General features: G+C 38.1%; 1 protein-coding gene across 2 annotated transcripts in view; it reads left to right on the top strand.

Annotated features, from left to right (window-relative positions):
* The window catches only part of PPARGC1A (PPARG coactivator 1 alpha), a 361,917-nt gene that overhangs the window by 159,902 nt on the left and 183,694 nt on the right, over window positions 1-18,321 (top strand). The gene's annotated exons all lie outside the window — the stretch shown is intronic.

Here is an 18,321-nt window from a genome sequence, read left to right as displayed (position 1 = left end):
GTCTGAATTTTGCTTCAACCTTATCTTAGGAGCTGTTGGCAGGAGAGACACAGAGTAGAGCATCATTCTTATTTCATGTGTTTAATATGCTAAGGAACAGAGGTAGTTGCAGCTATTTATTACCTGAGAAATCTTGTTATGTGAGAAATATCCCTGAGGTTGAGGTCTGCTGTCTTTAAGCCTCTTTATGCTACAAGAGCAATAGAAAAGGCCTTAGGGCACCAGAAAAAATTTGATCCACTCTGTTTAGGAGCATTGCTGGATGGCATCTTAGTAGCTATCAATAAAGTCTCTGCCAAAGACTACTAATACTCTTTTATCAATGATGCTGTTGAGAGCTCAGTTAAGTATTGCACCAATCTGTTTCAGTTTATCTTCAAACAATGCTAAATCTGTGGAAAAGATGCTGACACTTACTGTGGTGTAATTTGTAACTAAAATTTTGATGATTTTTATGACCTGAAAAGACTATGGTTTTTAATTTAGCTGAAGAAGACACCTATGGCTATGAGTGCGGGACGTTCATCCTAAATGACTTTTCTGTAATAGGTTTTCTAATAGTGAGTGCAGAAATACAGCTCCCTTGTAGATACTTACAAGATGCAGTAAACCAACAAACTGAAATTAATGCCAGGTTCCAGCCTCTGCATTTATATGACTGCAGTTCCAGGTCTCTGAAACTCCTCTAATAACAGCCAATTTTTTCTCTAAACAAGTGAGTAAGAAGTACTATTAGCAAATGCTTTCTTGTAGCATCATTCTATTGGAATTTTTCATTTTGTACAATGGAAAGTACTAAATGAAGCCATTCATTTCTTTTTTGGAGTGTTTCAGATCTGGCTGGAGTATTTGCTTTTTTGCTGTTTATAAGATAGTATACTGACAGATTAATAGTAAGACATATGGATTCCTAAGCCACTCGGAGCTCAAAACTTCCTTTTCCCCATCCCTGAGCACATGACAAGTTTCAGTTAAAGGACCTAATCCTGGCAGGCACTGAGCTTGATACCCAATAGCAGGAGGTTGTCCTGTATCTTTACAAGGTGTTAGTTGATTAGACAAAGATTTGGTCTAAAGGTGGTTCAGATTTTTTTCTGGATTTTTGTCTTATTCTGGTGTGCTATGGAAAAGCTTCCTACTGTTTTGTTGAATGACTCTGAGGAGGATTGTGGCACAAAACAGGGGAAGGTGTGCTGCTTCTGAAGGAGGGGAAGATGGAGAGACATGAAGGGACATTGACAGAGAACATGGGCTAGCCAAGGCAGCAGGAAGACATACCAGCAATCAGGACATCAAAATGCAGGCAGGGTCAAAACTGCAAAGCTTCTGAAGTGAAGATGAATTGCTTGAACTTGATGTAGAGAGGAGATCTCAGTAAGAGAGGAGTGTCAAGGATATTAGAAATGGTTTTTGTTTTGTTCCTATACGTGAATTAACTTCTTATCCCTTCGCATTATTTCAGGTAATTTGCTATCAAGTGATTTCCTCACTTTTGGGACAGACTAATTTGTTAGGATGGCATTAAGCTCTATATGATTCACTTCCTCTGTTTGAAGGCTTGGGAAATGTTCACATACTTCAGTTTTGTATTTGCTTGTAGCTGGCTTAGTTTCACATCTATTGGTCCATCTACTCCTTTCTCATACTTTTTTACCCATCAATTCTTTCCTTGGAGGTTCCTGAATAGCATTTGGGCAACTTATCCCTCTACACTAGACTTGCATTAATCTTAAATATTTTGAACAGAAATAGTTCACCTTTTAGAGGCTGCCCTGCTGGTGTAATGTTCGTGTAGTAGCACACAAGAACAAGGGACACATTTTCTGTCAAATTCCTCTGGTCCTCTAATGCCTTTTCTGTCTTGAACTGTCTCACAGTTTCCTGGCTCATCATTTTCTAGTTCCTGTAATGGCACATCCAAAGAGAAACCAAAAGCCTGTCTAGTTCTGAGTGTGAAATAACAGCAGCTTGCTTTCTTTCCAGATGAATGTGTTAGTCACCAGGTGATGCTTTCTTGTCACAGTTGTTCAACAGTCAGTTAATCAATCACTAGGGATGTGTCAATTCCACGGGTCATGTTTTCATTCTCAATAATTTCAGAAAGTAAAAGGGCTAAATATATTATTGATCATCCAGTTTATATAGACCATCCTGGCTAATGATGCAGCTTTTTGCTAGAGCCTGGTCCTGACAATTTCTCTCAGAGTTTAAGGTTCTTTTCTGGGATTCTTAAGCTTCTCTATGGATATCTTCCTGATAGATGTCTATATCCAATTATTTTTAATTAAATATTAAGGCACAGAAAAGTAAAATTGCAAGAGCGTGTACAGGTGCAGGACATGGGAAGAGAAGGAATTGAACTGATTATATTACATGGATCCTCTTTGTTTGGATTTCATAAGCAAGTTCAGTTTTCTTATCTGTTTTTTAACCAAGAGAATATTGTGTTCTGCTCCCAGCATTCAGAGACTGTTGTTGAGATGACACAAAGAATTGTCTCAGTAGATCTAGAGTAATCCTTTAGACCAGAAGATGGCCTAAATAATTCAATAGCTGCCCTTTTGTGTTAATCGACTGAAAGATACTGGTGCCTGTGAGGTTGAAATGGTGTCTGGGTTACCTTCTGGATTTGTGTTTTTTTTTCCTCTGGACTCTTTCCCACTTTACCCTGATAATCAGGTATTGAAAAAACAACCTGGAGTACCTGCCAGCTGCAGAAATAATTTTGATTCCTTTCACTGTACAGATAATTAGGATGCAAGAGTTAAAGTCTCCTCACCACCATGCATTTGCTAGGTTATATTGCCATTTGTTCTGTGTGTCTTTGAGTATTTTACATAACTAATTGGTAATAAAACAATTTTGTAAATAGGAGTTGTCACAGAGTTCATTAGACAGTAAGAGCAATAAAAAGAGCCTTGTAATCTACTGTAAAACATATACTGTTAGACTGCTTTAACTTTTTCTTCTGTTACCTGTTGCATTTCCAGAACAGAATTCCTAAGGAAAAGCTGTTAATTCCTAACACTTGCCAGTGAAAGTTAGGGCAAGTGATAGATTTCCCTCAGCAGATTCAAGTGTACATCCAAGAACATAAAGTTAAGGGACAGTGAACAGAGGCCATGTAGTACCTTGTAGGTTAAAAGAGCAATTTTAAAATCAATACTTTTGTTTAACTGGCAACTAAGGTACTAGTTTCAAACTGGGTGAAATATGTGAAGAGCAAACCCTTTTTACAAGGAGTATTTTTATCAGCACTGGAGTGCTCTGCAAGGTTGCGTTGGACATGCATGACACTTGGGAATTGCAAATAAACTCATCTTGATGTGACAGAATCATGCATAATTATTTTGAAACCCGAGGGAGGTTGAAATGGCCCCAACTCAGTGCTGTCCCACCAGTGATAGACAGGCAGCTGCAGAATTTATAATAGCTCATTTTCCTCAAAGATGAGAGGGAAACTTAAAATAAACTCTTCTGCTGCAGCTCTCATATGTTTGCACTTCTAATTGAGAGACTTAGAATGGGATAGAGCAATGGCAATCCCCTCAAAGCAGTGGACAGGCATAAACTCTGGCCTGTGCAAACCTAGGCTTTGCTCTTCTTTGGGCTATATATACCAGCCTCTTGGATGGGTGGAATCACTGCAAGCATCTATTCAAGTGTGGACATTATCTGGAGGTGAGAGGAAACCTCCCAAGAGATTTGTAAGTCTTATTGTTCTACTTTTACATTTGTAACAACTGCCATCAACAAAAATAGTTGACTACCAGCTCTGAAATACTGGAATTGATTGAGGAGGATTGTTTCCCACCATAGCTGCACGGTCTTTTGGCAAGTCTTTTGGTACTTCTTCTCAGTACTTATCAGAATTTTTGCAATCAGGAAAAGGTAAAAGGTGTAACCATCAGTTACACCCTGAAAATGATATACAACACCCAAAAAATTTAATCAATGTCTCAATCTCCTTAGAGTATACCAAATTCAAATTGATCAATCAAAAACCACAGAAGATAAATCAGCCATCTCAGTTGCAATTAGTTGACTAAATTTAGACAGAACATGACTTTCTTTTTATTGCATGAAGCAACAAGTATGAAAATTTTCAGAGCAATTCTTGCGTAAGAAAATGAGAAGACAAAAATTGTGACGTGAGGTCAGGAATCAGAAAAAAATAAAATAAATGCAAAGGAGAATTTCTTGGGTTTAATCATCTTTATCAGGAAGTATTAAACACCAGGTAAGAAGAAGAAAAAAGTTCATTAATTGTTATCTGATCCTAAACATAAAGTAGGAGGTTGCAGATCTTGTTTGCTTTTCACCAAGGTGACTGGTGCCTGGTGTACATCAGGACTTTGTTTATTGACTGGCATGAACTGAGTTAGAAAAGGTGACCAAGGTTTTCACAACTGAGGCTCAGTCTGACCTGTTTAGCCACTGAGGCTCAGGGCCCGTTGCCTTTGCCCCTCGTGCCTGGTGCTGTTTGCCTGGTGCACAGTGCATGTGTTTTCTTGCATGTCTGGAAATCATTTCAGTGTCAAGGGAGTTGGACACTTAATTTTAACAGGAAGGGGAAGAAAAGAAAAAGTGTATTTTTTGAAGTGAAAAAAATTGTTGAGGAAGGACGGAAGGAAACTGGGTAGGTAGTTCTTAGAAATGGTAAAATGTTCCTGCTTAAAGAAGATCAGAGAAATAATATCAAGTGTTTTAAAAGCTGTCTCAGTTGTAGTGCTTTGTGGCATAAGATAAAAAAGTTGATTTTCTGAAAACTGTCTTGGCTCAGCTTCCCAGGTCTCCAAATTCAGAACTCCTCCAACCACCTACTACTTTTGAAAACCTGACCCTTTTTATTTGGGTGAATTAAAGGAAGTGAAATAGAAGAATGTAAAAACGTATGGTAACACGCAGAAAAACTTAAGATGGAAAAAAGCTAAACAAAAAAACCCCTATGTATCTGCTTGTCATACTAAAATAGTTCTGTTTTCTTCAAAATGTTTATTGGAAAATGCATTACAAAACCTTGTAACAGCTGGAATATGGTGATCTAATTGCTGTTTCAGTAGTGCTGTGAACATGCAAACATATTTCCTATGCAAAATGTCAAAAAGGCAGCAATCAAAGTGAAGGTTTAAGCTTCAAAACAAAGACACAATGAGCTGATTTGTAAACATTTATTTCTCAGGTTACATTTAAAACCAAAATAGAACAGCATAGGCTTGGAGACGGTGCAACAAATCTTACAAAGCACAAGATCTGAAGAGAAAAAGGGTTTGCTAAAAGGTACTTGGGCTGCATCAAGATTTCATTTTCAGTTGTGCTGCAGCTCCCTGGAACCATGTATTTCTTCCCATTCAAATGAGGAACCAATCTCTGACTAAGCGAGTGGGATTTTAGCCACTAGAAGGATGCAGAAGCCTCAGTGCTCCTTTCTGTGCAGAACAGAGGTCTTTGCTCACCTTCATTTGCACTACTGCACCCTTTCTGTAGACGGTTCACTTGCTGTGGGACTTGGGTCAGTGGTGATGTTGACTTTTACTACATGTGCTGAGTGAGGCAGGTTTGGAGTCAGCACTCAAGAAGGTTGTAGGGTTTAGGCTGACCTTGCAGTCCCATACCATTTCTAGGAAAAACTGATTTGGTGATTGGTTCCTGCTCACTTTGTTTGTCTTCTGTCAGGAAAGATGGCAGCTTCAAGGTAGAGAGTGAGTTGGTTGTAGTTGTAGCAACCAAGTGCATGTGGTATAACACAAATATTGGAGTCCAGGGATAACAATATGCAATGGTCTTTGCCAAAAGAGCACTGTCTTGCACTGACGTGGTTAACATAGCTCCATGGACATGGCTTAACTTACACAAGTGTGAAATCAGAACCAGATCCAGTGAACACACCTACTCTGCAACAAACTGTGTTAGCAGCATCCAATGAAAATCCTCTTTAATATATACTTGATAAAGAAATAAATTAGTTTGAGGAGTACATTTACTTTTCACCAAGGCCATCAATTTGTATGATTCTTACTGTATTGTGCTTGCAAATAAAATTTATTTCTGTAGTGTAAATATGCAAGAGTTCATTTTAATAAAAAGTAAGCCCTAAAATAAGATAAACCCCATGACTAGACTTGCATTGAAGATTTAAAGTGTATTCATCTGCTGTTTTTCTGTATAAATATTCATTGGTTTTAATGCTCTCAGGTGCTGGAACTTTTAATCTACATTCAGATGGAGGTACTTTAATCAGAGAGTTCATAAAACTCTCTAACTTTTTTTCATAAAAAATAGGGTAGTAGATATAACAGAGGCTTGCAAAAGCTTAAAAAACCCATAAACTGCAGCTCTAGGAGGGAAAAAAGTAAACACCAATTGGCATTTTGTGCCATAATATCAATATTCTATTAAAAATAAATCTCTCACTGTTAGACCGAAGAGTCTCAAACAACCTGTCACTTTACTGCAGTCTTCAGAGATGACTGATAATGGATAAAGAGTCCCATAGCATCTGTTTACCGTGTACTCACACAAACTGTTAGGAATGTTTTTAAATGTCAGCAGTAATGTATGCATGTCTATAGCTATCACAGAGTAAAAGCTCAACAAAGACACCACCACTGCCACACTGGGGGCTTATGCTCTAAATTAGGGAGGTCAAGTGGTGGAGATAGAAGCCAAGTGCATCTGAAACTGTATTGTTTGCCTTCTGAAAACTGGAAGAAATTGTGCAGTCAGCTGCAGTAACAGAGCCGACATAGAGAGTTTGTACACTTTGAAAACAGCTAAGTGGGATTATGGTAAATCTTTCAATTGCAGGAAGGTTAATCGTGAAAGGCACTGAATTTAAGGTCAGTAGGGTGCGTGTGGGGGGTAATGTGGTTTAGGTTGTCTTCTGCATTAGCAAGGGATCACATTTCATTTGGGAACCTAAGCATTCACCAAGTGTGGAGTGTCACGGAGGTGCAGGTGCTGACTAAACAGCGTCTGTATGACAGCATTGTTAGCAGCACTATATTACTTGACAATTCTGCACCACTTAACTATGGAGATATGCTACAGGGTGTGTTGTCCTGGCAAAGTCATCCTGCTACAAGCCATTTTTCACACTGAAATTCATAAGTCAGTTTCTTCTTCCCCTCCCCCTGCAATTGCTCTATAATTGAAATCTTTTTAATGTGCACAGGTTTTCTCTTGCTTGCCAGCAGAGCATACATTTTTGGACATTGCTTCTGCAGTCAAAATGTGTGAAGAGGGTTTGCTAAATCATCAGGTAAATACATTTTTGTGCCATAAGCTTGTGTTCTTCTGTAATGTAAGCCTGGGTCTGTGCTGAAAGTTGTGTGAGGTGCTGGGTATTAAGCAAAGTGACAGTCAAAGCAGATTGCAGAGATAAATTAATCCGTACCACTGCCTTTTTCAGTCCTTTGCCGACAAGTAGCTGCTTCAGCACACACCGGTGTTGACACTGCTGAATGCCATAGGATCCGTGGAGACTGGGATGGGTCTGACTGCATGGCCAGACCCCCACATGTGGTGCAGAAAGCACATTAGAGTGTGGAGTGTGGACCCAGTGATCCATATGCTTAAGGTTAAGCAGGGGGAGCAGTGCAGAGCAATGAGCTATTTGAATTCAGAGTGCACTTGCTGCTTTGTTACCCCCCCTGTCCCATAGTGGGCATTTTAGAGCTGCCCATAAACGTTTGCCCTATTCAGTATATGGCCTTTTGTGAGTAAAGGGAACTCTACTGAGCATTCGTTAGAGAGCCTCCTGTCTTGACATTTCTTTTATGTAGGTATGGTCCGTGATGGTTGATAGGCAGTTTCCATAGAGTCATAGCGGCCTTTAAATCTAGCAGTTTAAAAAAAAAAAAAAAAGTCAAAAAGAGCAGAGATAGATCAAGGACATAATGTTCTTGATGAAACAGACTTGAAATCCCTGAACAACAAAGAGAGTTTTTTTTTCTTCTTTAATTATCTAGATCATTTGGCCAGCTGTGAGCCATGAACCCAGCTGGTCAGCTGTGGGTGTGAAAGGAAGCTCTGCCGGATTGCTTTGTTAGTGTAACTCTTTAGTCGACATTAAAAGCTGTACATAAATATTTCCTTTCTTGCAAAAAATCATTCTTCGGACTCGGAGGCAAGCTGTCTGGGATAGGAAGGCAGAGAGTCCCTTAGGAGATCGTCTCCCCACATGGATCAGTAAGGTCTGGGTTCACCTTAGTGAGGGAAGGAGCTCTGGGGGCTGGCCAGCTGCTCACTCAGGTGGTTTAGTTGGATCTTAGCAGAGCTGTGATCCAATTCTGTTAACTTCCGCAGTGGGTAATTGCAGTTGAATTAGAGCCTCCAGAAAGTAATTATGAAAGGCATTGTGGAACACCCTGCTAACCCAGCAGTAAATTAAACTACAGACTGGGAACAACTGGAGATAGTGAGATTAGAGCTTGCTTTTGGTTTTTTTTTTTTCACTTGTGGTAAGTATTTGTCTTTCTTCTTTCCACTTCTAAAACTGGCCCTTGGAGCATTAGGCTGGAGTTGCTCCTATGATCAGTTGGGAAGAGACACTCTGTGGTTGGAAAAAGATGCTGAGACTAGATGGGGAAAAAATATGTTGGTTTTAGAGCTGGAGAAAAGTCCTGTAAAGCAGAGAGGAAAGACCAAATTTGAATGCAGAGGAAAAGACAGAGTTTGAAAACCTCCACAATTTCATATATATATATATATATATATATATATATATATAATGTATAATATATAATATTAATATACATTACATTATATATTACATATATAGATGTAATATTAATATTAAATATATATTAATATATATGTAATATAATACAGACACTTAAGAGTAAAGACTTATGAGTAGAGTATTGCAAGACAGTACCTGATTTTAGAAAAACTGTTTGAATTGTACACAAGAAAACCTTGAAGGAGAATTGTGAAACACTTAGTAGAGGGAGCAATTTCAGAGAGTCAGTTTCAGCAGCTTTTGCTCATGTGGCTGGTTCACAAAGTATTGACAGGTTTTTCATTTTTTACTGTTAAGTGTTTAATTTCCAAACAGCTCAAAGGCAGTCTTTTTAGGCATCGAAGAAGATATGGTTCAGTTATTTCCCCAAGTTATTCATCATTTTTCAATGTTGTGCAAAATATGTTCTAAGGAGCAGAGAGCTGTCTTTTGACCTTTTAGAAAACTATAATTTTTGTATGCCTTTCTTTATTAATGCCCTAATAAAATAGAGAATATACTCTTATTTTTTATGAATTTTAACCCATTTCATGCTTGGATCTTACACAGAAGTAGTGACTTTTCCCAGCTGAGAATCTGATCCATTTCAGACTCAGCATTTTTAGGAAATTGCATCAAATTGAATTATCAGCTGTAATTTGGCAGATAAAAATCCCCTGATAAAGCCCAAATAGGAACCTGCTGCAATAGTGAGCAAAGCAGAAAATGGGACTCCTTGCTTCTTGGGATTAGAATAGCATCCCTGAAACAGCAGAAGTCTGTTGGGATATCAGAGCAATTTACATGTCCTTTCAGCTTTACTGCAGGCTCTTCATGGCTGGCCAGTCCTTCATTGTGAGCCCCTTGAGTTTGGAAAGTCCCTCAGACCAAACCAGAAATAACTGCTGCTAATATAGATGTTCTTATATTTGGGTTTTCAGCACAGCTCTCTTCTCAGGGCATGTCTGCACAGCAGTGATAAATTGTAGACAGCCTCCATTCCCACATCACACTCTTCTTTTCTTGCTTGCATTAATGTATTTGCAACTGAACAGAAGTCTGGAATGTGTAAGTAGTGATAACTCTGTGTTTCTTTAAAACATATTCCGTGGCTTCTCATCTGGATATTTGAGATGGTCGTAACTCTAATTCTAGAAAGAGATGAGAGTGGCCAAATGCTCAGAGGCAGAATGTATTTTGCCCTAGTTTCCCTAGTGCATACTGCTCTGTGAGAATCTCTGGAAGAGGCAGCAGGGGAAAGGTGGTTTGTCCCTTGCAAATTGCTCTCAGCTCACTTTTTACTTACATAAACTGAGCACAGGACTGTATACGTAATTCATATGCAGGCACACGTTTGCATGCATATGTACCGCAGGAGTTTATGAAGTGGGAAGAATCTGTGACACAGGCTGGGATTGCAAATACTGTCATTGAGCTGGAATTTGGGACATACGTAAATCCCCACAGTGAGTGCTGAGTTTTGCCTCCCGATGTTTCATAACAACTCTTGATGTGTGTTTGACATGACTGTTGTCCCTTAACAGTCGTTTTCAAGCAGTGAAATGAATGCATAAGCAGCTCTGTTTCTTCACTTACTCCTTGTTTTATGAAGGGTCTGTGTAGTTATCCAGCATCCTAAATCCAAGGTCCTTTTTTAACAGGAATTAATGAAACCTGCTGATGGCCATATAAAGCAGATAAACTTTTGTACAGGGACAGGAAAACCAGGGCAGAAGAAGCTGTCATGCAGGTGATTGCAAATGCTTTTCTCTATGTTTTAGCTCAAAGATAAACAGGAAACTTTCAGAAAATTGCATCTTTTTTGGAAACTGGAGGCATATTCTTCAGCTGCTCCTGAAAAGCTTGCCTTGAATAAGTTCCCTATAGAACTGAGCATTTTTTCTGTGGAAAAAGCATAGCACTGTATTATCGAACTGCTGATAACACACTCAGAGCCTCTGTTTTGTGATTCTTGGTTGCATATTTCAACGAGAAGACTGATTTTCTTATTCCTTTTCTACAAAAGCAGACACTTTGAAAATGGCTTGGATTTTGCATTTTACATGCACTTTGGATGGTTCCAAGAGGAACCTTAAATCACCCTCAGTATTTGGACAAAGCTTTGTACTGCATGATATGATTTCACAGGAGCTGCCTATAAGTGGTATTTCTCAATATAAATTTTTAAAAGGGAGTGAAATCAGCTTTGGAAAGCAGATATCACAGAGGCACATAAAAAGTGTAAAATGAAAATAGTTGCAATCCTCTAGATTTAGTCATTGTAAGAGGCAATCTCTGAATACGTGAGACATCATTGTCTTGAAAATAAAAGTCCCAGTGATTTGTGTTCTACTTTTGGTTTAGTAACAGTCAAGCTGTGTAGCCCTACAGAGGTCACCAATTTACACCTCCATACCACCATTTCCTGATTGGATATTATATTCCCTGCATCTCCCTGGAGACTCCTGTATGAGTACATCACAGCCATGATGCAAAATTCTGGTCTCAATTAAGCTGAAATAAATCCACAGTATTTTGCCTGACCTCTTGGGAATTTGTCTGTATTTTATATTTGGTTTTTGATATAGTTCTAATTTTGCTTAGAGAAGACTATGAAAAACAGTCAGTTTTTGCTTAGACCTCACTTTCTTCTCCTGTTTTTTTACTTCAAATGTAAGACATGAACTTGGTTACAATGTCAGTGCCATGGCCAAGTTTATGGAAGCACATTTCCTGTTTCCAATCTATCAGTGGTTCTGTCTATGGCTATGTAACATATGTTGCTGATTCTTACTAAATAACAGTGATTTACAGTTTGTAAATGTCTAACTTAATTCCACATTATTTAGAAATCAATACTAATTTGAATTGATTATATTTCTGCACCCTTAGATTTTTTTATTTTTTTGAAGAAAAAGGCTGACTCTAGCACTGATAAGTGATGATCCCATTTCTCCACTAAAAATCCTTGAAAGTCTTCCTCTGATTGTTTGCATATGATAGCCTATTCTAAAATGCTTGTATTTCCTCATTATTAAAATAAAACATTGCAGTTTTGATATTGCTGGCGGTGATTTGACTGATGCAATGCTAATGACTCCAATGGATACACTTCTGATTTGCATTGAGATTGCAGAAAAGCAGGACTGGTCCCCAGATGGAGGAAAATTAAAAGTCCGGAGCCGAGTTCTTGCCTGCTTTGCATAATGTATGGTTGCTTGCAGGATGGGTGCAAAACTTAAGATTCAAATGAGTGGGCAGTCAGGTTTCTCTGTTTTTTAAAAGTGAGATGGTGGGTGGGTGAGGAGTAGCTACTCAAGCTTCATTCCCAGCTTTGACTGTGGCATCCTTGGAGACTATAGCATTTTCATTTCCAGCCTGCAAAATAAGGTGAAAAATACAATATGCTTAAATGAAAGTGTTGTTGAAAAGATTAATTATTTCTAAGTACACTGAAGCTAAATGCAAGTACTAATAACTAGAATTGTAAAATGTTAGTTGTAGAGCCCTGTGGATACGTAGTTGATTGATTGGCACTAATCAGACAACTGTTTTGAGATCTGGAAGTTCTTCCCTGTTAGGATAAACTAATAACTGTTATCCCGAAGGACTGAAGAATTTTGGTATCATCAAGGACAAAGGAAAATGTAATGATTCCGTAAAACCAGAGGATGGATTTCTTACTTTCAGGTTAGGAACATAAAGAATTTCATGTAATAAAGTAATTTCAGGAAGAAAGTTTTAGCAAATTTGGCATTCCCAGCATATTGTTTTGTCATTTTGTCTAGCAGAAGATCTCTTGGGTGTATCACAGATGAAGGGTATTGGTGCCATTCCTAAGCAAAAGAGCTCTTGTGATCTGGGTGCCCAGTGCCCTGTCTCCACGCTCTGCCTGCTTCAGCTGCAGAGCAGTGCTCTCCTTCAAGGACAACATGAGCAAAAAGGAAATGAAAAAAGGCCCAATAATTTCTTACCCAACACATACAAGTGGTACGGGATCCTGGATGGTAATGAGTCAGCCCTTGTCTTGGAGCTGTGACTTTCCTTTTCTCTCCTTTGGAAGGTTAATGGCCTCTGGTTATAAGTCTTTCTTATCCCCACAACCTGATTCTCTTGTACAATTTTTCCATCTTCTGTTGCCTTTGGTAATAAAAATCCCAAGCATTAGTCCTGCCTGTTGGTTTCTGTGTGGAGACCCATTAAGAGGCAATGGAGCTACTTGCCAGAGCACAGGAAAAACATAATTCGTGATTTCTCTCTTATCTGTAGGAAGCAGAAATGTGCTCTTACAAAATGGGGGTTCTACTTCACAGAGCAGGCTCTGATCCAACATGATAAAATGCATGTTGTCTACTGGATAACAGGCATTTCACATTCAGATAAGGGCATGTTTGCGATGTGTCACAAGCAAATCCAGCAGAAATACTAGAGATGCACTGATTTAAATTTTCTTGAAGATGTGAATACCAGATGTGGCTCAAAATCTAGACCTTAAAAATCCTGCCATCAATTTGGTGGATTATGTATATATTATACTTATATGAAACTGCTTAAATGAGAGATGGACTGTAAATTTTTCATCCTCTCCAAAATCATAATGCTTTGAGAGATCTGATAAAAAAATGAAGACTGTATTGGTATTTTTACTGTTTAATGCCTTATCTGAAACCATTGGTGGACAGGAAAAAATTGTATGAATAATAAAGAATATGCAAAATTTTATGCGAGGCCTTTAATAAACTTTCGTGAAAAATTCTAAAATACCTGGTTTTGTTCCCTTTTTACCCCATATCTTTGTCAGGATTTCTGTTGTTGCCTTGGATTAGTCAGCGCTTTGAAAAAGACTTTATTAATGATATTTCCAAGAAAAAGGGAAATAAAGTAATGTAAGCAATAGCACAAGAACATTTTCTCGACATCTCCCTTAAGTTTACATGGGTTCAGAGGGTTTCCTTCTCTCAGCTGGTGTTTGGATTCTGTGATGACTGGTGACCAAGCCAAAGCTCAGTTCTGCATTCTGGAGCTGCTCTTCTCTGCACTTCTCTCAGTATAGTTATTTATCTTCTCGGTATGTTTGTTTCTTCTTCAGCTTCCTAGAGCATTTTGTTTTAAGGGTGTAAGTACTTTTAGATCCTCATGTTTGTCTGAAATAGCAGACGGTTGAGTGCAACAGCAAAAGAATAACCCTGTTGTTAAAATTCTGGAAGTGCAGCACTGTCTGTTCTTTTTTCAGTGAATCTGCAGGACTGCTCCTAAATTTACGCAGAGTCTGGCACAAGAAAGTTAGTATGTGATCATATTTGTGTATGCATGAAGTTCGGTGTCACAGATAATGTCTTATTTGTATTTGAGATGTTACAGTGATGAGCTAAGGGGTGTGCTGAACTTCTAAGGTTCTGAAAACATTTTGTAACAGATTTTTTTTTCATTCAGGAAAATAAATGCCTGACAGTCAAAAATATAGGGAGGGCATGCCTACAAATATTGCTGTAGAAATAAATCTACCATAATCTTTACTGAAGAAAGTATTATCTAATGATCCTGTTATGAAACTAAAGCCAGCCTAAAAGATTTTATGATACTTAAATTAAAATATGTACTGTATACATGTATTTAAGTTAAAGCATTATGCAATTAAATTCTTCATAAATGAGTGCCTGACAAAGACACACACTGACTGTAGAAGATTTTGCTCCTGATAGGCCATGACTGCTGCTGCACAAGAGATATCTTCAACCAAGAGCAGGATAATATGACTTTATTGTTCATCTTGGATATTTGTATATCAAGTGGCTATTTTCTATATTAGGAGCTATTATTCCTGGCATGCTAGGAAACAGAACTGAATGAAAACATACCATATTGGCAGGACTTCCATTTAATCTGCCATATGAAGCTGTGTGTCCTGTTATTGCCATACCTCATATTTGTCAGTAGTTGCTGAAGCAGTATCAGCCTCTGAACTGAGAAAGAGATTTTTGCCAGTTTTTAGATAAGTGGTGTGTCTAGGGTTAACGTGCAAAGGCAGGTCAAACTCCAAGGCACTTGACCTGGGAGATGCAGGTTTAGCAGAATGCCATGTCCTAGACGGGGTCGAAATCCCAAGGTGCTGTGGATGTTGGGTTCTGATTATGAAGGCTGGTCTGCTGTTGGGTCTTCAGCACAGACTGCTGGAGCAGCATGGTTTGGAGCTGGCTTGGTTTCAATTTAACAAGGCAGAGATGTGAACACAGTTGATAAACTATAGTCTTGAAAGTGTGAAGAGGACCTTTAACTTCTGAGCACTTGCACTATTGTAAGCATCAATCCAATGAAACACAGCACTCATTCTGGATTTCTGTGGTCTTCAGTGCCCCTTTGCTCTCCAAACCTTGTATATTGGTACAAGATTCTCTGCTAGGTAGAGCCCCAGGTTAAGAGGGTCCCTTATGGACATTTTATACCAGCATAGTCCTTGCAGAAGAGAAGATGTATTTTTAAGAGGAATATCAGACTGTCTGGTTTTTGTCACTGACATCATGTTAAATGGATATGGAGGTTAATTTCTTCCAGGTTTCTGGTGTTACGGGGGTGTCCCGAGTCTGGCTGTAGCTCAACTGTAGCAACCCAGTTCCAGCAAAGTGAGTAGTACTGCTCATAAATCTTTTTTCAGAAGTTGCTCTTTGAAAGACAGCAGTGATGCAAAAATAAAAAATAACTCAAAGACAGTATCTTGTGGGGGAAAATAAAAGGAGATGCATCATAAATAATCTCAATGAAGTACAAGAACCATTATCCTGAGTCTGATTACAGCGGGAAGTGAGTCAAAATAGATTGACAAAGTGCAGCTACATCTCTCAGTTCAGAGCTATCCTGTCGGATTTGTGGCCCAATGTATGTCCAGGCATGCCTCTCCAAGATGATACTTTGAGAATGAGGAAGTAATGCCAATTGTCTGGATATGAAATGACAATATTTGACATAACTTCTGCTAATACTGCCTGCCAGAAGGGGACTAGGGGGAATGATTTCTCTATCCATCTAGAGCTAGAATCAAAATCCTAATATTGATCAACCTTGTTCTCTTTGTTGTTTCTCTTAGCTGGCCATAGAGTTGGCTTCTCTTTCATACTTGATTTCATGGCTTGCAATTTGGTCTTATGGGGTAAATTCAGCATTTTACTATGACTTTATGATCACAAAATCCCCCTTTCTTAGCTGGAAGCACCCACTGGCACCAGGCTGTGGAGTCTTGAAAAAAATGCAGTTAATATTACAGTTACAGCTTTGTCTGCTGAAGGTCTAATATCTTAAAGGGGGTAAAAATTCTTCTGAGAATAACATAGCTCTATTTTGGCCCATATTTTGCAATTTTATGTGATTTTTCTGATAACCGGATTCTTGCCTATACCTGTAGAAATAGAATGTGCTTTTGAGCAAGCATTCATGAGGACCTGGTTTGTTAGGAGCAATTTTCCTTCTTCAGAAAAAACACATGGGAGAAACACACATATCTGGCAAGCTCTTGGTTCAAATGAACCAAGTGCAATGTGAGCTCAGGCACTAGAGACGTTTAGAAAGAAACATGAAACTTTCAGAGCTTGATGTCCCAACATTTTGTTGTGATTTCGTAAAACTTTATGAATTTTCAGGAGATGTGCAAAAGCAAGACCTTGCGGGGTTCTTTTATACATACCTATCAAAATAGACCACATAGATGTGCCGTAAACAGTTGGGTTTTTGCTGTTTAACATAGAGTAAACTGGGAAAAGCCAAAAATCTGAGGCAACATTTGTATGGAGGATTAATATTCTTTTGTTCAATCAACAGATTTAGCTAGGAAAAAGCCAAAAAACTCTCTTGCATATAAAAAGAAGAATCAGCTCATATTAAGTTTATCTCAGTCTAGGAGAATTCCCTTACTTTGAGAAAACATTTATTTTCTGCATATTAGTGTTCTCTGAAAAATCCTTTCCTGCACCTTAATGAGGCTTGTATCCCTCTCAGGAGCCAGCAATTGAAGCTGTCCTTGGGCTTCCAGAGAAGGCTTTACCTGAGCCATGTTGCACATTCTTGCCCTTTCCTTTTGCTGCTTTTCCCCCTTACAGTTACTGTCTTAAGTTCATCTTCTCTGTTTTAACTAAGGGTTTCCCCAAATACATAAAAATTGGTTTTCTGGAGTCCAGAGAGATAAGGTCATTATACTCTTTTGAGAATTAATCACATCAAAGGAAGCTATTAGTTAGGTTTAGTGTTCTCTTGATAAATCTTTGATTTTCATGCCATTTGCCATTTGTTTACACCTCTTTTAGGTATTTCTTAATGAAAGAGTTGTTCTAAAGCCTTACATGCTAGTAAAATGAGATGAATAGGGTCATGTTTGCATGAATCTTTTTCCCTTCCTGAAGTATGTAAGTAATTTTTTCGCTAATCTTTAGCAATATAGTTCCATCCTGGTTTAATAATTTGTTCACATGCTTGGTCTATAATTTGGTGCGCCAGTTCTTTCCCACTGAAATTTTGCACAAGTCTTGTATTGCTTTCTGAGGGAAAACAGGTGACAGATGTGTTTATATTTGAAAACAGAATAGGCTTCAAATTTGTACTGCCCCAAATAAAAATTCAATTTTTCTGCAGTAATACACTTTGTCTTTTTTTAGGGCCACAAACCCGTGAGCTCTTATTTTTAGAGGAGAAAAAATCAACCCAGACAATGTTGGTCTGCTTGTAGAATGATGTGAGCAGCAGATGGCATAAATACATATTGTTTGTCAACCTAAGAGATTGTTTCAATGTAAACCTCTGCTTAGCAGGCTGAATTTTGCAGATGATATTTAAAGTATCTGCATTTTGAAGCTGGAAATAGGCACTTAGACTATGAGCTCTGTAAAACTGGGGTCAAATCTTAGGTCTGTTACCTGGGACTGCTTGCTTAACACTTGCAGGACTGGTCCCTTGGCTTGCAAAGCTAAATTCTTTGAACTCCATCTTCATTAACCCAGAATTTACCTGGTAATAAAAGGTACCTTTGTATCATGTACAGTCACTATAATGTTTATTTAAATATTATCTGATTCCCTCAGCACTTTTATTATTTACCAATAGAAAAAATTGAACCATTACTTTTCTTCTAAATTTAAAAAAATTACAATAGTGCAATTAAATTACTGAATTCATTTATATTTAATTGTACTTTCAGTTTTAATGTGCTGTTGGAGGACATTTCTTTCCATGACTGTTAGTTTTCCATGCAACATAAGAAAATCTAGAGCTATATTAAGGAAATATATTACATGGGCAAGACAAAGTCTCATTAGTGTTATTTATGGCATACTAAAACCTCATTAGGAGAAGGTATAGTAGATTCAAAAAAAGCATTACTAAGAATGTTTTTTTGGGAGGGTTAGGAGAGAAATTGCTTTTATTGTGTTTCTTTATCACATACAGTGTGGTTAGTGGACATGTTGGTTTCCTAAAGCATGAAATAAATTAAGATAGAAGAAAAAGAGTAATTAATCTATGTAGTAAGTATAACCTCATTATAGATTTGGAATAGTTTGCACATGGTCACAAGGAGTTTCTGTTTACTGTTCACCTTAGTTTCAACTAACCATTAATTT

Source organism: Lonchura striata, chromosome 4 (assembly GCF_050655825.1).
Source record: "Lonchura striata isolate lonStrDom1 chromosome 4, ASM5065582v1, whole genome shotgun sequence".
NCBI classification, from domain to species: domain Eukaryota; kingdom Metazoa; phylum Chordata; class Aves; order Passeriformes; family Estrildidae; genus Lonchura; species Lonchura striata.
The sequence above is the reverse complement of the archived record's forward strand: the minus strand, read 5'-3'. Positions and strand labels throughout refer to the sequence as shown.